Below are 18,602 nucleotides of genomic sequence, written 5' to 3' on the forward strand. Positions count from 1 at the left end.
TACCCGGCTATATCGCCTGCACTCTACCATCTACCAAGGCATGCCTGTGATTCGTTGTTACTGTGCAGAGATGCCGATAATGCTGGATTTTTTTTTTGAAGATGGGACCTTTAGTCCTTTCACAGTTCGATAGGGTGACATCATTATGACTGCTGGGATAATAGCATTATTCATACTGACAATGACTGGTTGGGTAAATAAAAACAGTGGTGGCACAGAAGAAAATGTTACTTGGGGAGACGCTTATTTTGAATTAATTTTGGGCGTGCTCCTGCTCTCTCGTGTTCAAATTGCTGCAAGACGAGAAGCAGTTTTACCAGAGTAGAAGAAATAAAATTGTATAAATAGATGAATTGACGTGGAAAATGAAATTGTTTAGGAGCTTCAGAAATAAAAATGCGACGATTGAAAGGCGCGGAGTGCAGAGCTTACAGAAAACCGCAACGTCCATCCAGTGGCGCTAACATCTGCGGCTGGTAAGCTCATGGAACACATGGCTTTACATCGCCGTAACGAGCAGGCTGCGGCGGCGGATTTGTTTGATGAGCGGCAGACGGGCTTTCGCGGATTGCGGTGCACTGCGGATTCCATCTCCGATGTTGTCAGCGCGCTCGAGCACGCGAAGGCAGTGAGGCAGGTTGCGTTGCTTCTGCTGGATGTGTCGGGGTGTCGGGCGCGTTTGATAACGTGTGCCGCGCTCCCATTCTCGCGACGCTTGAGAGGGCTGGTGTGGGCGGACGCTTGCTACAGTAGGTTCGGAGCTTTTTCCAGGCGCGCTCCATGCGCGTTCGCGTGGGGGATGCTCTCTCGGCGCCTCGCCCGGTCGGGCTAGGCCAACATCAGGTGGTGTTGACTAGGCGTGCCGCAGGGCTCTGTCCTGTCACCTTTTCTGTTCAATGTGGCGATGTCGGTGGTGACGGGCTGCCTGCCTGCAGGCTGCCGGCATCATGTGTACATCTCCATAAACGCAGATGACATTGCTCTGTGGTGCCTGGGACCGCCGGGCGAGACAGCACGGGTGCGCGCGTGCCGGCAGGCAGCTCTGACGGCGGTGAGCGACTGTTTGCACGGCCTAGGTCTCTCGCTCAGCGCGGACAAATCCGTCGCAATGGCCTGTGTTCCGAGCTCGCGCAAGCGACCACCGCCGCTCACACTGGACGGGACCCTCTTGCCGTGGCGACGTTCGGAGCGGTACCTGGGGTTGGACATAGACCAGCGCCTTTCCTTCCGACCCGCGGCGATCAAGGCTTGCCTGCAGATGAAGAGAACCACCGCCGCCGTACACAGGCTCACTGCTCGAGGCCAGGTCATCTCCCAGCAAGCAGCGTTACGGCTGTACAACTCCGGGGCTCTGGGGGCAATACTCTAAGCGCTACCGCTCGACACACTGCGCAAACAATGCTGGAAGAAGCTAGAGGTCGAGCATCGCAAGGCGCTCCGCATTTGTCTCGGCCTTTCTCAGAACTCTCAATGCGCAGCTACTTTGGCCTTCAACATTGACCTATTATCAGACAACTGCAGTGACTACGTTAGGTGCGTGGTCTTTACAACTTCAGGCCACGCGGTGGGCGCTCCGACGCATCGATCGCCTACAGCGCGCAAAGGACGGCGGCCCGCTATTACATCGGTTTGCGACATCATCGCCACTCGCGCATGGGAGCGGCGCTGCTCGAGTACGAGCAGCTCACCAATGCAACGCCCCCCTATAACCTCTTATCGTCCTGGCCCGCTGCTACGGAGGTACAGCGAGAGATTGTCGGAATCGCGGGGAAACGCACCACACCGCCCTGTGCAGTGCAGCAGCTGACCAGAGCCGTCATCTACGAGAAACTCCAACACCACCTCCTCGTGTACACCGACGGCTCCGTGGCCAGAGACAGTTGCTCGCTAGCAGCGGCGGCTACCATCCCCGCCCTGCAACTGCACAGACAGCTGCAGCTGTCATGCCTGGGTTCTTCCACCACGGCGGAGCTGCTGGGCCTACGCATAGGCCTGGATCTACTGCTTGAACCGACTCCGCCACCACCCAGGTGTGCCGTGCTATGTGACTCCCGCGCTGCCCTCAGCCGCCTTCGAACCACCGGCCGGGAACTCCGCTGCTGTGACAGATTCGCGCTTGGCGGAGCGTGGCTGCGCTATACGGGCACAGTGGATCCCCGGCCACTGCGGCATAGAGGGCAACGAACGTGCCGACGAGCTTGCGACCGCTGCACATGAACTCCCTCCTAGCGACGAGCATCTCGCTTTGGAGGATGTGCGTGCGGTAGTCGACGATCACCTCCGGACGCAGCACCCCGACCCACGCATCGCAAGAGGTGAGCGCATTCACAGTGCCAGCGGCCGCTCGCTGACTCGGCTGAAACGCGCAATGATCCTCTGTGCACGCATTGGATGTGTGTGGCCTGGGGAACGACGGATGCGCCACGGACTTGCCACTAGTGACGTGTGTGACGGCTGTGGCGCGGTAGAAACTCTCGAACATCTACTGCGCTGCACCGCGCTAGCCGAACCACGACAGAGCCGACAGAGCGCGAGGGGTAATCCCGGACCGCGTAGCTGTGCTCCTGTAGCCGCCGGGCAGTGCGCGCGTCCGCGAGCGAGCTCACGTGAGCCTGTGTGAGTACATCGAACAGGCGGGCTTGATGGCCCGCCTATTTCACCTCGCCAGATAGTGCGCGCTTTGATTGAACGCTCCGCGTGTGCTATTTCCCACAATAACGGCCGATCGCCCACGACAGCCGTCAGTATTTTGTACAGTGGGCCAGTGCGTGCGTTGTGAACAGTTGCCTGGACGCAGAGCTATTGCGGAGGCCCGCCCGATGTGCCGAGTGCTCAGTGACTTAAGACATATGCGGGTGGGCCTCAAGCAAACTACTGTATACTGTATCATAGTGTATATATTTCTTTTATTTTTACCTACCCTTTTTTTTCTCCCTATCACTCACCTCTTTGATTTCCTCTACCTTCTCCTCGCCATCCCTTTATTTCAGCCGTCACAGTTCAGGTGCTTCAGATATAAGATAGCAGATACCGGGGCTGGCAAACATCTTTTCTTTCCTTTTATACATACAATAAATAACCACAACAACAACAACAACGAAAATGCTACAACCGTTTGCGTAAAGGAAAGGTTGACATACAAAATGGCAAGAAAAAAGTTACCTTGTCAGCCCACACCAGATAAGAGCTATTTCTAGGAGGAAATGTTCCATGATTGTAAGGGACCGACGGGTACAAAAGATTAGCGCGGGCCCCGATGGAACGCTGTGGCGAACGCCTAGCAATAGAGAGTTTTAGTTTAGCGTTAGCGTAAATAGCGGTGCTAACGGAAATGAAGTTAGCGTGCCGCAAACGACTCCCTGTCGGACCGAGTTTTAGTATAGCGTTTAGCAAACGCCACACAATCTATTTTGTATGGAGGTATCAACAGCTGAGGATATATTCGAAGTGCTTGCCAGCGCTACCTGGTAGCAAAGTGTTGACTGAAATGAAACAAGGTGGAGCCGCAGGTTGAGCCGCAGCGAGCCGAGACAAGCTCATCCTGAATTTGCGAGCAAAGCGAAACTTTTGGAAGCAGACGAACAATTGCGTGCGCTTTCTGCGCGATGTTCGGCCTCTTCTGAACTGTGTACCAACTAGCACCACCCATTGGCTGCAACGCTGCGTTGCCAGCTTTCGCTTTTTCGAGCTCAATACAAACGATTCCAAGGAGCGCGGCCGAACCAGGCAAATGCGATTGTCAGATTTACTACGAGACAAAAGTTATTGCAGTGCGCGAGCTCTGCGCCAGTTTCATACCAAACGATGCTAGCGGTTGAGGTGGGAGAATTTTTTAATTCTTCACAATGAATGGCTTACAGTTAGTAGGAATGGTCGCCCTCTCGATATCGATGTAGGCAGACTCGACCGCACCAGGTGCGTTAGGAGGTACGCAACGTACTGCAGAAGATTCACCTCCTTGAACTTGAACACGCGGTAGCTGCTTTCGGCTCTTTACCCTGTATCCAAACTCTCTTGAAACATCGATGATTTCTTGCAGCAAATGCGCTTTTTCATCGTATTCCTCTTCGGTCCCCGATCTATAAGAAAAAGCCAGTATACTTTGAATCGCGTAGCGCTGAAAAGTAACAAAAATAACTTACCTGCGGATGTTCGCCCGGTCTTCGCTTACATACTGAGACATCAACAAGTCGCAGCGGTCTTTGATAGCACGAGCTGTGAACGCTTTCTCCGTAGCTTGTTCCATAGCGACGAGTCCCTAAACGGATTTAGGTTCCGTACTTCTCGCAGCATTGCGACGTCGTCATGAGGAGTGAACCGTATACGCATATTTACGTTGCACCGTGCTCCGACTCTGGCACTGGACATTTTGATTACGGCGCTTGTCGTCTGCTTTCGTCTGCTTTCGTCTGCTCTGCAGATTGATGGGCGCATGCTAAAAGAACCTCGCCTGCATGCCCCCTTGAAGTGAGTCTTTGAACGTAGAAAAGCTGCAATGCAAACTTCACAACGAGCTCAATGCTCTCGCATAAATTGTAATTATATAATAGCCAAAATTAGTAATAAAATATAGTAACCGCCGAAACGAGGCTTTAAACCAATTCGCTGCGTTCAGAGTGGATGCATCGTCGCAGGCGACCCCATTAGGCCTGGGAGCATTAGATTCCAGACCGAATCTCCACAACAAAGCTTCTTTACACCCTGCACATCATCGTCGAACCAAGATTAGTCAAATCGAATGATGACAGTACCAGTAGTTGTCCGTAAACGTGCCAACCGGAACTGCAACAACTATTTGTTCGTTAGAAGCGGACGGCTGCCCGATCCATGGACGCCGCCTTGTTTTTGCGCTAAATGCGCAAAACACGATCGCTAAATTCCCAAAATTGCGTGAACGCGCTAGCGCTATTTCTATGCTAGCGTTCAGCGCATGCGCATATCCGTTCCGCTATTCCGCTAATCCCGCAATCACCGTAAACCCCCCTAAACTAAAACTCTCTAATGCCTCGTGACGACAGGCGGGTCATGACAGAACGGCTCTGTTCTTTTCTTTCCCTTTCTTTTTTTTGTACACCGGGTTGAGCGCGCTGTCTCGACCTCGCGGGGGCAGGTGGTGGTGGTGGTTATTTATTGTATGTACAAAAGGAAAGAAAAGATGTTTGCCAGCCCCGGTATCTATTATCTGATATCTGAGACGCTCATTCATGCAAGCGCCCAATGGAAGGACGTGACCCTGGGAGTTTTGCCTTTCCTTTTTTTGAGAGATAGAGGATTTAGTCCTCTCAAAGTTGAAAGGAGCGCTGGACGTCGGAACGAACCATCAGGTTGTGATTGGTCATTGCGGAAAATAGGGCTGGACCTAAGAGCGTTAAAACTAAGCCCGAGAGCACGGTCCAGCGTTCCGAACTAGGTTTTGATGCTCGGCATCGTCGGACGCTCATAAAGCGAAAGCCAGTCCTCGACATCGACCTCATCTGTACCGTAGAATGGGCCAGGGTCACGTGGGTGGGCTGCGACGACAGTTGGAGTTGCGGAGGTAGATGGAGCCGCGTCGGTTGTCATCGTGACGGTTCCGAGGTGACGGCCACTGCGGAGATCCAGCGTCAGATTGTGTCGAACCCGCGACCTCCACCAAGATGTTACGGGGAAGTACTTAATTTAACGGCACTGCGATGGCTGAACAAGATGCTAAGAATTCAGTAGCCGTGCAGTATTCACTCTGTCAGCATCGTCTTCTTTCTCAACGCTTCGTCGAGCCCGCGTTCTTTGGTCGTCGTCTTTGTCAGTGAGCACATCACTTTGGTCCCGCGTTTCCCGGTAACAATATTTTTCTTTTAGCCGGTTCCAACCTGTATCTCTGCTGTAAATGTTGTAAATATTTGCTGTGTGTATAAAATCTGTTTTCTTCTCGTCAGCTCCGGCCCTCAAGTGTTCGCTCATACCGTCTCCGACGAGGTGTCTCTGGCGCAAGGAACTTCCGCTGCAACACGTATATGCCGTCTCTGGCGGCGCACCCCTGGTGCACAAGGTAAAAAGAACCACCAACGGAACGTCACTATGATATTTCGACAAGCAGTTGTCTCGGTCTAGGCAATATGTAATACAAAATAGTATGTAGATATTTGCAACCTTGCAAAAGCATGTACAAAGCGTTAAATTTGTTGGGCTTGTTACATTTGGGGTCGCGAGCGCCTGGGTAGCGTACCGCTGCGGCGCGCGGCCTCTCGGTAGCGTTGGCCTGGTAAAGCCCCTCAATAAACTAAAAGTAGCGCCAACATGTGAAGTTTGCCGCCCGCCTCCTCTCCTGCGCTCTCCTTCGTCGTTCGACCCTCTCATTGGCCGAGCGCCGTCACGTGCGCGCGCGCGCTTTTTTTTTTTGCTGGGCGTGCAGCTTCCTCCTTTCCAGCGGGGCGGGCGGCGCGCGCGCGGCACATATTGCCGTGTGTTTTGCTGCCACGCGGACTGCTACTAAATCGTTCCCGCTGGCTATTTAATTTTTTTTCAAGCATGTTGCGCCCTTTGGCCGGCGGCTGATAGAAGCACGGTGGTGAAGGCGAGTTCAACCAACGCAGACATCGCGTACAAATGGTGTCACGCACTGATAGTTGAAAACGGAACCGTTTCAGCGCAAAATATAAAAAAACTGCTACCACGCTTCTCAAGTTTCACGGTAGCTTACAATTCAGTCCAACCTGCAAAGAAACCACACAGACTGCAGCTTCCGCAGCCTAGTGAATTTTTTTTTTTCAAGCATGTTGCGCACTTTTGTCAACGGCTGACGGACTCAAGGAGGTGAAGGCGAGTTAAATCGACGCCAAAATCGTGTACGTATGGTGACACACCATGGCAGCTGAACACGGCACCGTCTCAACGCCAAATAAAAAAAAATAACTGCAATCTCCCTCCCCAAGTTTACCGGTAGCTCACAAGTCAATCAAAGCTGCAAAGATTCCACACAGTCTGCAGCTTCCGCCGCCTATGGTTAATTTGATCTGCAGCTGAAGTTGAAAATACATGGAAGACAGCTGCTGCCACACTTCTCAAGTTTACCGGCAGCTCGCAATCCAGTCAACGCTGCAAAGAAACCGTACACAGACTGTTCCAAAATTGTTCCTGTCCGCCGCCTAATTACAAATTTTATAAAGCATGCCGCTGAGTGGCCAAATGTGACGAACAACGGGCACACGGAGATGACGGCGAGTTGAACCAACGCCGAAATCGCGTATATGTGGTGTATGACACTCACAGCTGAAACTATTCTGGCGGAAAATCCCTGTCAACATTCGGTAATTATGTTTCAGCAGTGAGTAATATTTTAATCTGAACACATTGCGACAAAATGCAAGGCTCTGGTGCCGTTGTCAGATGGGAGGAGGTTTGGCACCAGAAGGCACCGCACCTCAAGGTCTCACATAACCTATCTGCCCGTCATCATTCATACATCATCCCCGGCACGTCCCCCCCCTCCCGGATGTCCGGGAGGCGGAGGTTTTTGTTTTGGGATGACGGCCATACCCTGGCAAGGGGGCAGTCGTGTGGTGACACGCACACAGCAGTCACCGAACACTATGCCAGCTGCGTTTAAGGTCCCCGCTGTGATAGCAGGCCGAACACAGGGAGACCGGACCTTCTTTGGACCTCGGATGTCCTGAAGGACAACTGTAACTTTAAAGGGCTTCATATCAATACTGTTATGGTACGCCCAGAAACCTCGCAAATGCTCTGGTGAGACCCGGCGCACGGCCGCCTCGATCGGCGCGCGCGCGGCGCTGGTCGAGACGGCTGTGAAGGGCGCCTGCTCCGGAGAGCGCGCGATAGTCGCGCACCCCGTAGGTGGAGCCACGGTCGAAATGCGCGAGGAGGAGCGGCGCCGCCGGAGGAGGAGAGAGGAGATGGCGCTACTTTTAGTTTATTGAGGGGTTTTATGGCCTGGCGGCTCCGTGGACGGCGGACGGCATCAAAGGTGCCAGCAAAGACGAGGCGTCTTTTAACGAAACAACCTTTACTGTAACATCAGGAAGAAACGGGCAGTGAAGCTGACCCGGAGAGATTACAGACACTCACACAGCTGGTGCCTAGCGCCGTACCAACGGCGCGTCAAAGTAGTCTCTGTCTCAGCGGAGTCGGCCGCTGCTTTTTATAGTTTTTCCAGTTCACAGGGAAAGGGTAAACCCTCACAGGAAAGGGAGAGCCAAACATGTTGGTTCACGACGAATGACTCAATCGCAGGTGTTCCGACCTCATCTCCTCCACCTCCTGCAGACAGGAGAGGGCGACGCACTTTCCCTCGATCTCCAGGCTTGGCCAGCTTTTGCACACACACGCACGCACACACATTTGGCGCGTGGCAGGAACACGCTGAGACTTGTCGGCGGGAGGAAGCGTTGCGCGGCCGATGAACGGCGCCGAAATGGCCGATCCGCTCGCGGTCCTGCCTGTTGCTATGCGGTGGCCGCGTCAGCTGTCCCACTTCTCGGGGGAGAAACGTAACAGACTGCCCCGCCGGGGGAGGGAGATCCCGAAGGGCAGGGGACTGCATCCGCTGTCCGGAGGGATCGGGATGTTGCTGCTAGCCGGGGTCGTCCAACTCAGCTTCTCTTGAGCTCAAACAGCCTGAAGAAGTCCTTGGCAAGTCCGGGTTTCCAAGGCACTCTGCAACTTGTCTTCAGGAGAGATTTCTGGCAACCCACAACGTCACAACCACGCTAAAACCTCAACCGTTCAGCCAGCAAGCACGGCACAAACTTCACTAAGTTTTGCCAGACTATTTCCCTCTTATGCCCCCATCTATATTAAAGGGCAGCTCAGCAGCACTTGAAACGCGTCCACAAATTTGAAAATCGCATTTTCAAAACAGCACTTCAAACAAAGATACTACAATACAAATGTTCAAAATCCTATGTCAGGAAGAAAAACACCAACTAGTGAATAAAGGCTTCTTCTCACGTTATGGGCTTCGACTTAAGCCATCGGCGTTACCGTTGAGATCACCTTTTTCACTAAAGCATCGGCTGTCCGTTTCACGGAACAACCGTACTTTCCTGTTTCTGTGCAAATACCTACATGAGGATGAATCACTCATTTTCATGAACAACCTATCCCTCTCCTTACGGGTTGCGCACCAGTCACGCATTTTCTGGGCACGGGCGCATTTGTGCCTTTGGGATAGTCGCTTTCTCTTTCGCGATAGCCTCAACTTGCTCCATTCTTTCTCGCTCCTGCCTTTCCGTTTTTTCCTACGGCAGCACTGGAACATAGGCTTTCTGCTTTCTTTTTGCAACCGTTTCAGTTTGCTCTCCTTACGATGGCAGCATTCTTTCTCGTGCCTGCCCTTTCGCGTTTTTCGTCGGCAGCGCTGGAATACTAGCCTTCTGCTTTCTTTTTGCAACCGTTTGAGTGTCCTCTCCTTACGATGGCAGCATTCTTTATCGCGCCTGCCTTTCCGCGTTTTTCGGTGGCAGCACTTGAATACTCTAGTCCTACTTTCTTTCGGCTCGAGCTCTGGCAAGCTAGCGGTAACCGTTTTAGCGGTAACCGGAGCTAGTAGGACACCGGGGTCGTCAAAGTGGTCAAATTGCGGAGCCGCGTCTGCATCGTGGCCAGCAGCGCATGACTCACTTTCAGTCAAGTCCGAACAAAAACAACGGCTGACTTCAGTCGTGTCAGTCCCCCTTCTAGGCATTTGCTCTGGCGGCTCGCCACTCAGTGCGTCGCCTCGCTCAGAGCTAACCGGCGCACGATCAAGCTCTTTCGACAGCTGGGGCGCTTCGGATTGCGTGAGGGTCATATGTGCTACGTCGGCGTTCGCACTGGGGTTGCTTTCGCAAATACAACCTAGCGTGGTATCGGGGCTCGAACGATTCTGACTCTGCTCTGGTCGCTCGCTGTCGCCTTCGCAAGTCTCGCTCTCTACAGCATACGCGCACTCCTCGTTGGTCTGCCCTGGCTGATCACAACTCGCGGGCTGCGCAGTTTCGCTGATCGGCACTTCGTTTTTCTGCGTGCCCTGCTCTACGACACAGCCGATTTCGGAAACTGAAAGTTTCTCCTTTTCTAGCTCATTTTCATCTCCGTCGCGCTCTACACAAGCTTCTGCTTTCGACTCGAGAGACGGTTCAGTTACTACGAGTTCCCCACTCTCATTTGATGGAACTGTATCTCCTACAGATACTTGGGTCGGCGTGCAGTTCACCTCGCTTAACGGCGTCACTTCGGACTTCTCACCGATTAAGCCTGTGCTAACCGTCTCAGCTAGTGGCTCGAACAAGGTAACACAATACTCCTCTGTTCGAGGCTCGGTCGGCTCGCTACTGCGGTCCCGCTGCTCGGCCGCTTCCCCAGGCTGTTTCTCACACTCTGGTACTTTTGACTTTTCAGGCTCACTTGTGTCTACAGCGTACGTGGTCTTAATCTCAGCGTGCTGTGCCTTCGACCCTTTCTCATTGCTTGACCACCTCTCCGGTACTACCGCCTTTGCAGCTAGCTCCCGATCTCTAGATCTGGTCAAGGCCTGTACGCTACCCTTTCCAAACACAAGCCCATTTTCGCGCAAGAGGTGATCGGACTTGTTTGAAAATAGGTACGGGTACTGAGGAGGAAGCTCAGATGACACCGCCGCTTCTGTCTCAAGTGCCCCGAAAGGTCCCTCAATAAGCACTTTGGCTATTGGCAAACGCACGCTGCGAGCTTCCACGGCCTGTTTGATCCACGCGCACTCACCCGTGAACATCTCTGGTTCTACGTAAGAGGAGTGAGCCACATCCATGGTAGCCGCAGAATCGCGAAGCACTCGACACTGTTTCCCGTTCACGAGGAGGTCTCGAGTGTACGGTTCGAGAAGCTTCATGTTCTCGTCACTTCGGCATAATGACAAAAACACGATCTTTGGTTTTGTCTCCGGACACTGTGCCGAAAAATGACCAGGCTTCTGGCACGTATAACAGACGCGCGATTGCCTTGCCTCGAACCTCTTTTTCCTTTCGGCTTCGGTTACCTCCGTCGCTTTATCGTCGGCCGGACTGCTTTGACTCGCATCAGCACCACGTTTATTCTCCTTAGCTTTAAAGGACTTGAACTTCGGCCTCTCAAACTTAGAGCCGAATTCCACCTGTTGACCGTCCTTAGCTCCACGAGCCCGACGCGTCACAAACTCTTCAGCTAGCTCGGCGGCTCTATCCACCGTACTAACATCTGGCCTATCCATGACCCAATACCGCACGTTCTCGGGTAACCGACTGTAAAACTGTTCCAGCCCGAAACACTGCAGAACCTTATCGTGGTTACCATACGCTTTTTCTTCTTTGAGCCACTCATACATGTTTGACATGAGCTTGTAGGCAAACTCTGTATACGACTCACTTTTGCTTTTCTCATACTCTCGAAAATTCCGACGGAATGCTTCTGCTGACAGCCTGTACTTTCTTAGCAGACTCGATTTCACTTTGCCGTAATCCTCTGCTTCCTCTTTTGCCAAGCGAGCGATTACGTCTGCCGCCTCACCGGGTAACAAAGTGAGCAAGCGCTGTGGCCACGTTTCCCGAGAAAACCCTTGCCTCTCGCACGTTCGCTCGAAGTTAACCAGGAACAAACCAATGTCCTCTCCAAGCTTAAACGGCCGCATTAGGTCACTCATTTTGAACGATTCCCGTTCTCCTGCACCGTGAGCACAACTTGCACCGCCAGCGCGTCCCGCGTTTATTTCGAGACGTTTCATTTCCATAGCGAATTGACGGTCTCGCTCCTCTTTCTCTAGCCTTTCCTGGCGTTCCTCTTTCTCGTGACGTTCTTCAATGATCTCGAGGCATTCCGAAAGCTCGTCATCTTCAGCTTCCAACGCAAGAATAGCCTTTAACACTTCTGGTTTTCTGAGTCTGTCTGACAAATCCAGACCCAACTCCTCCGCAAGCTCCAGCAATTTCGGTTTGCGCAACGACTTCAAATCCAAACCCATGGCTGTTCCGAGTGCTGCCTTCTCTACTGCCCACTATTGCCTTGCTGCAATTAACCCAGCAACAACGACAACACAATTACCAGCTCTGTTCTCTACTTAACAAAAGCCTGGCAAAACTCAGTAGAAGAAAGTCCCGCACTCACCAAACCTCGCAGCCAAGAATCCAACGCAGTCGTTCCGCTGCAGGCAACCAGTCATCACACAGGGCTCGTTGCACTGCTCCCGCCTTTCCGCTGAGCTGCTTTGACTCACGGGTCACGCCTGTGACATTTCCGCTCTTCCCACCAGATGTTGCACCTCGGTCAGGCCTGGCTCGTTTCACCGACCACGGTCACTGTTTGGTCGTCCTCGTCTCTCCGCTGTTCACCAGTTGTTGGACGACGGTATCGCCTGGCTCGTCCCTCCAACCACGGTTACGGCTTGGTCGTCCCACCGATGCCTACCAGTTGTTACGTTTGGGTCGCGAGCGCCGGGGTAGCGTACCGCGGCGGCGCGCGGCCCCTCGGTAGCGTTGGCCTGGCGGCTCCGTGGACGGCGGACGGCATCAAAGGTGCCAGCAAAGACGAGGCGTCTTTTAACGAAACAACCTTTACTGTAACATCAGGAAGAAACGGGCAGTGAAGCTGACCCGGAGAGATTACAGACACTCTCACACAGCTGGTGCCTAGCGCCGTACCAACGGCGCGTCAAAGTAGTCTCTGTCTCAGCGGCTGCTGCTGTGGCTGTAGGAAGAAGGAAAAGAAAATGCACGGGCCTGCTACTGGCTCTGTAGCTGAGCCACCTCCGCTGCCTCATGCAGATAGAAGAGAATATAGAGAAGAAAGAAAAGCAAGAGGGAAAGACGCGCGCCGCAACAACAGCCGTCGTATACCACCAGCGGTGGCGTGTGCAATGACGGCCTACAACAGATAAAAATTCGGTCCCAGGCCAGCCCCCGCCGCAAGCAGCGGTGACCCACCTTGCACCAGCCCCATCAGGGCAGAGCACTCTGTCTCAGCGGAGTCTGTCTCAGCGGAGTCGGCCGCTGCTTTTTATAGTTTTTCCAGTTCACAGGGAAAGGGTAAACACTCACAGGAAAGGGAGAGCCAAACATGTTGGTTCACGACGAATGACTCAATCGCAGGGGTTCCGACCTCATCTCCTCCACCTCCTGCAGACAGGAGAGGGCGACGCACTTTCCCTCGATCTCCAGGCTTGGCCAGCTTTTGCACACAAACGCACGCACACACATTTGGCGCGTGGCAGGAACACGCTGAGACTTGTCGGCGGGAGGAAGCGTTGCGCGGCCGATGAACGGCGCTGAAATGGCCGATCCGCTCGCGGTCCTGCCTGTTGCTATGCGGTGGCCGCGTCAGCTGTCCCACTTCTCGGGGGAGAAACGTAACAGGCTAGACTAAAGCTCTGCAACCTAATACTAGGTTATAATTGGCCTTTAGCGAGACCTCGGTTTTCGGTACAGTGAGGTCAAAGTTTAAACGAACTTCCTACGTCACGCGAGAAGAAGGTAATGTAACTTAGAATATGGCAAATAGATTGCAATGAGAAAACGTTATTATTAAGTAACATCCCCATTACCTACAAGGAACAAGTATAAGGATAAAAAAATCTAGAGGGCACTTTGGACCACTAAACTGCGGTGAGGCGAAGGTCATTATAGCGCGGTGGATCTTAGCCCACCACTACGGAACCTTTGTCTCCGTCTCTTCTTTCACTCCCACCTTCCTCCTTTCTTTACGGCATGGTACATGTGTTCGCTGAGAGTTGTGACAGATACTGTGCCTTTTCTATCCTGTAAATCAATTTCAAACGCCGCTGATGCCTGCTGCATTACCGCCGTCTAGATATTTGGGTCTGCATCTGTTTGCGGTGTGGTGCAGTGTCCGAAGAAGCGGAAAATGAAAGGAGCGCAGACGCCTGGAATGGACGCCCGGCGGTGGGTGTCAGCTTCGTATATGTTTGAATCCCCTAGGGTCGCCGTGACCTGCCGTTACGGTACATCGCGCCCCCCTTGACGAATATTTATCTCCCTCTTTTAACGCGGTAGCATCAAGGTACTCCCCTGATGGAGCTGGGACAGGTAGATCGCCGCCGCTTCCGGCGGGGGCTAGCCTGCCTCAGAATTTTTATGCGTTGTAGGCCGTCATTGCACCCGCCACCCTTTCGGTGGTGGACGACGGCTGTTGTTGCGGCGCGCGTCTTTCTCTTCCTCTTCTCTATTTTCTCTTCTCTCTACAATAGGCAGCGGAGGTGGCTCAGTTAGAGAGCCAGTACCAGGCCCGTGCATTTTCCTTCTTCCTACAGCCAGAAGCCAACGTTACTAGAAACGTTGGCTTGGGCCCCGTGTCACAGAAAAGTCGGTATCGTCATCGGCGGCCGTCGTCCCGCGTCGTCCGGCGTTGGCCATGAGCGAAAAATCCCAGAAGCATTAATAAATAAAAACGGTAGGAAAAATCGCCGACCTGAGGACTCGAACGTGGGCCTCCGAGGTGCGAGACGAGTACGCTAACCACTCCACCACGCCAGCTTTTTTTTCTTTATTGCCAGTCATCACCAACATAAAACAGAACCATAGCCTAGGCTATGACAAAGCAAAACCAACAAAAACTCGCTACAAACAGAATGCTCACAGCAGAGCGGTTACCACAAGCATGACACTGTTAATACAGAAGCCGGCAGGCTCATACGAGTTGCTTTTGTCAAGTTAAAATTCTTTCAGCTCGAATAGTGGTTCGACTCTTCGCTCGAGTGCGCTTCCATCGAGCGGCCGTGGTAGTGCCTTGCAGGGATGGTTTGAAATGGACAAAGGCTCGTCTATTGATTCCGGTGTTGTCTCAGAAATGTCCCTTAGAGAAGTGTGTTGTGGCGTATAATGATAACTATAAGCATGCAAATTACAGAATTACAGAACACGCAGTTAAGCGAGTGGCAAATTACTTTTCCGCTGTACTTCCTCTTCTCTTGGCGTGGACGTAGCGCCATCATGCGTGTGGCGCACGGAATAAGATAGACAGCGCATGGCCTCCGTGATCGTCATCGCGCCGGCTCGGATCGGCAACGAAGTTGCCGGCGAACTACGACTGCAACTTTAGGCCCACGCATTTCGGCAAGGTGGCTGGCAGCGCTTCTGCGTCCCGGAAGGATTAATAAATAAAAATGAGTATAGCAAGTTGCTCTATATAGGAATTCAAAACAGAGCCTCCCTTCTCAGTGCACGGCTCAGCCGCATTGTAAGCGAAGGAACGCTTGTACGCGGGAACTGGAGCCGAAAGGTTCTCTCGCAGAGACCGCTAGGGGAAGCGAAGACGTCACTGCTAGGGCATGAAGTGTCGGAACAAGGACTCGCTCTTGAGAGACGTGTAATGAAAGCGGTTGCGTCTACCAGTGTCGGGCGCACTACGTTTTCTCTTGTGCTATTGCGTCCCACTCTTAAAGGCGAAGCTCAAGCGTCCTCCGAAATTGTTTCTTTCTTCTATACTTTGCCTTTCTGTCCGCACGAGGCAGCGGAGATGGCTCAGGTACAGAACCTGTAGCAGGCCCGTGCATTTTCGTTTCCTTCTTCCTACAACCACAACAACCACCACCGAGAGGGGTGGTGAAGGGTGGCTGTTACTGGCCCTACGGGGCTAGGACTGGTAGGTCAACGCAGCTTGTGGCGGGGGCTTGCCTGCCACAGAATTTTTATCTGTTGTAGGCCATCATTGCACCCACCACCGCTGAGGTGGTGGACGACGGCTGTTGCGGCGCGCGTCTTTCTCTCACTTCGTTTTATTCTTTACTTTCTCTCTTCTGTCCGCACGAAGCAGCGGAGGTGGCTCAACTGGCCCGGGCCGTGGTAAGACACCTGACTACTGAGCCGGAGTTCCCGGGCTCGATCCCGACCGCGGCGGCTTCGTTTCGATGGAGGCGAAACGAAGTGGCGTCCGTGTGCTGTGCGATGTCACCGCTGTTGTTGTGGCTGTAGGCAGAAGAAAAGGAAAATGCAAAGGCCTGCTACTGGCTCTGCAGCTGAGCCATCTCCGCCGCCTAGTGCAGAGAGAAGAAACTAGAGAGCGAAGAAAAAGAAGAGGGAGAGAAAGACGCACGCCGCAACAGCCGTCATCCACCACCAGGCGGTTGCGTGTGCCATGACGGCCTGCAACGGATAAAAATTCGGTGGCCGTCTAGCCCCTGTCGCAAGTGGCATTGACCTACCGTCCCAGCCCCGTGGGACCAGGAACAGCCACCCTTCACCACCTCCTTCTCGATGTCAGTGCACATTAAAGATCCCCCGGTGGTCGCAATTACTCCATTGCCCTGCACTACTGCTGCCCTTTCTCTCTTTCCACTTTCACTCTACCTTACTCCCTTTCCTTATGTCCATAGAGCAAGTGTGGACTGCGCCTTTCGCTTCCTGCGAACCAATTATTTTATTATAATTAGGTATTAGGTAATGGCAACTCACTCCAGTATTTCCTGCCAAGAAACCCTATGGTCCGTCACAATAGCATTAATGGTAAGGAGCCGGAAGATGAGCCCCCAGGCGTTTCCTAGTAGCTCCAGGACGAATGAAGCGGCTGGGCTAAAGCCAAAAAGGCGCTCAGTTGTGGTTGTGCCAGGATGCGACCAGAAAGTCCGTTGTTGCAAGGAGATGTATCACAAATCAACATGAATGTAAGATCTATGACGCAAGGTAAACTGGATGTCGTCAAGCGAGAAATGGACAGATTGAACATTGATATCTTGGGTATCAGTGAGCTCAAGTGGACCGGAATGGGAGAATTTAATTCCTGCAGCCATAATGTCTTTTATTGTGGGAACGAATCCAGGAGAACGAATGGGGTCGCTCTCATACTAAACAGAATAGTGGGCAAAACAGTGCTAGAGTACAACCCCAAAAACGACCGAATGATTTCACTTCGGATCCAAGATCACCCTTTCAACATAACAGTTATCCAAGTCTATGCACCAACACTACTCCTGAAGAAGCTGACGTTGAGAGATTTTATGCTGACCTGCGATGCCTTTTAGACCGCACTCCATCATCAGACGTCCTTTTTCTCATAGGAGACTGAAATGCTAATGTGGGGAGTGGAGAGATATCCGGAATTACAGGCAAGTTCGGTCTTGGTGAACAAAATGAAGCTGGGTAGAGGCTAGTAAAGCTTTGTCAAGAAAACAACCTGACCATAGCGAATACTCATTTTCAATAGCACAAGAGGCGCCTGTACACATGGACGTCACCGGACGGTCTGTACGTGTATCAGACTTATATTCTTTGCAGGCGGAGATGGAGAAGCACTATACAAGCAGTAAAAACAAGGCCTGGGGCCGATTGTGGCACCGACCATCATCTTCTTGTTGCCAAATTTAAGCTTCGATTGAGGAAGACGCAGAAAACTAGAAGGCCTTTCAGGTATGTTCTGGATCAAATTCCATCAGAATATGCTGTGGAAGTGAGGAATCGATTTCAAGTATTAGATCTAGACGACAGAGAGATTGCAGAGCTGGGGACTGATGATCGTGATATAATACAAGAAGTTGCTACTAAGGTGTTCCAAAGCAAAAGAAATTCAAGAAAGCAAACTGGTTATCTGAAGAGGCTTTGCAAATAGCTGAGGAAAGGAGGACGGCAAAAGTTATTGGGGAAAGAGAAAGATACAAGGTTCTGAATGCGGATTTTCAGAAAATAGCAAGGAGAGATAAGAATGCCTTCCTGAACATAGAGTGCCAAGCAGTTGAGGAAAACAGCCGATTGAGGAACACAGGAGCTCTGTACAAGACAATAAAAAATATCAAAGGAAGCTTCTATTCTAAGCTGGGCGTGATAAAGGACAAACAAGGCAGGGACCTCACTCAAGCCTATAAAAAAGAGGTGGCAGAAATACACAGAAGAACTGTAAGGAAAGACCCGGATGTGCAAACCCAACATACGATGGTTTTTATTACTGAACTCGAGCCGGGTATCCTGAAGAGTGAAATTTATTGGGCCTTAGGCAGCCTTGCTAGAACAAAGCTAGCTTAATTGATGGCATTCCAGCTGAGTTGCTTCAAAACCTCAACCATGATGCTGTTAACGTTCTGTATACATTATGTCAGCAAATTTGGACAACCCTGAAGTGGCCACAGGACTGGAGGAGGTCAGTTTACATCCCCATTCCAAAGAAAGCCAGTGGCAAAGATTGTTCCAACTACCGCACGATCGCGCTTATTTTCTATGCTAGCAAGCTGAAGTTGAAAATCCTCCAAGGTAGACTGCAGCAGTATGTGGATCGGTAGCTTCCGGACGTGCAAGCTGAGTTTCGCAAGGGCAGATGAACTAGAGACCAGATTGCCAACCTTCGCTGAATCATGAAAAAAGCAACACAGTTCCAGAAATCCATCCACGTCTGCTTTATTGATTATGCGAAAGCGTATGACTGCGTAGATCACTGCATATTGTGGCAAGCTCTCCAAAAGATGGGAGTTCCAGTTCACCTCATCTGTCTCCTCAGGAACCTGTATGAAGGGAAAGAGGCCACAGTCAGAACTGGGCATTGTCTTATTGATTGGTTTCCGATTTAGAAAGAAGTAAGACAAGGCAGCATACTGTCGCCCTGCCTATTTAACGTATGTGCTGAGTGCATCATGAGGACGGCCGGTCTGGACGAGTCTTCAGCTGGAGTGAAGATTGGTG

This window comes from Amblyomma maculatum, chromosome 6 (genome assembly GCF_055883805.1).
Source record: "Amblyomma maculatum isolate TAMU_Amacu chromosome 6, ASM5588380v1, whole genome shotgun sequence".
In the NCBI taxonomy this organism is placed as follows: Eukaryota; Metazoa; Arthropoda; class Arachnida; order Ixodida; family Ixodidae; genus Amblyomma; species Amblyomma maculatum.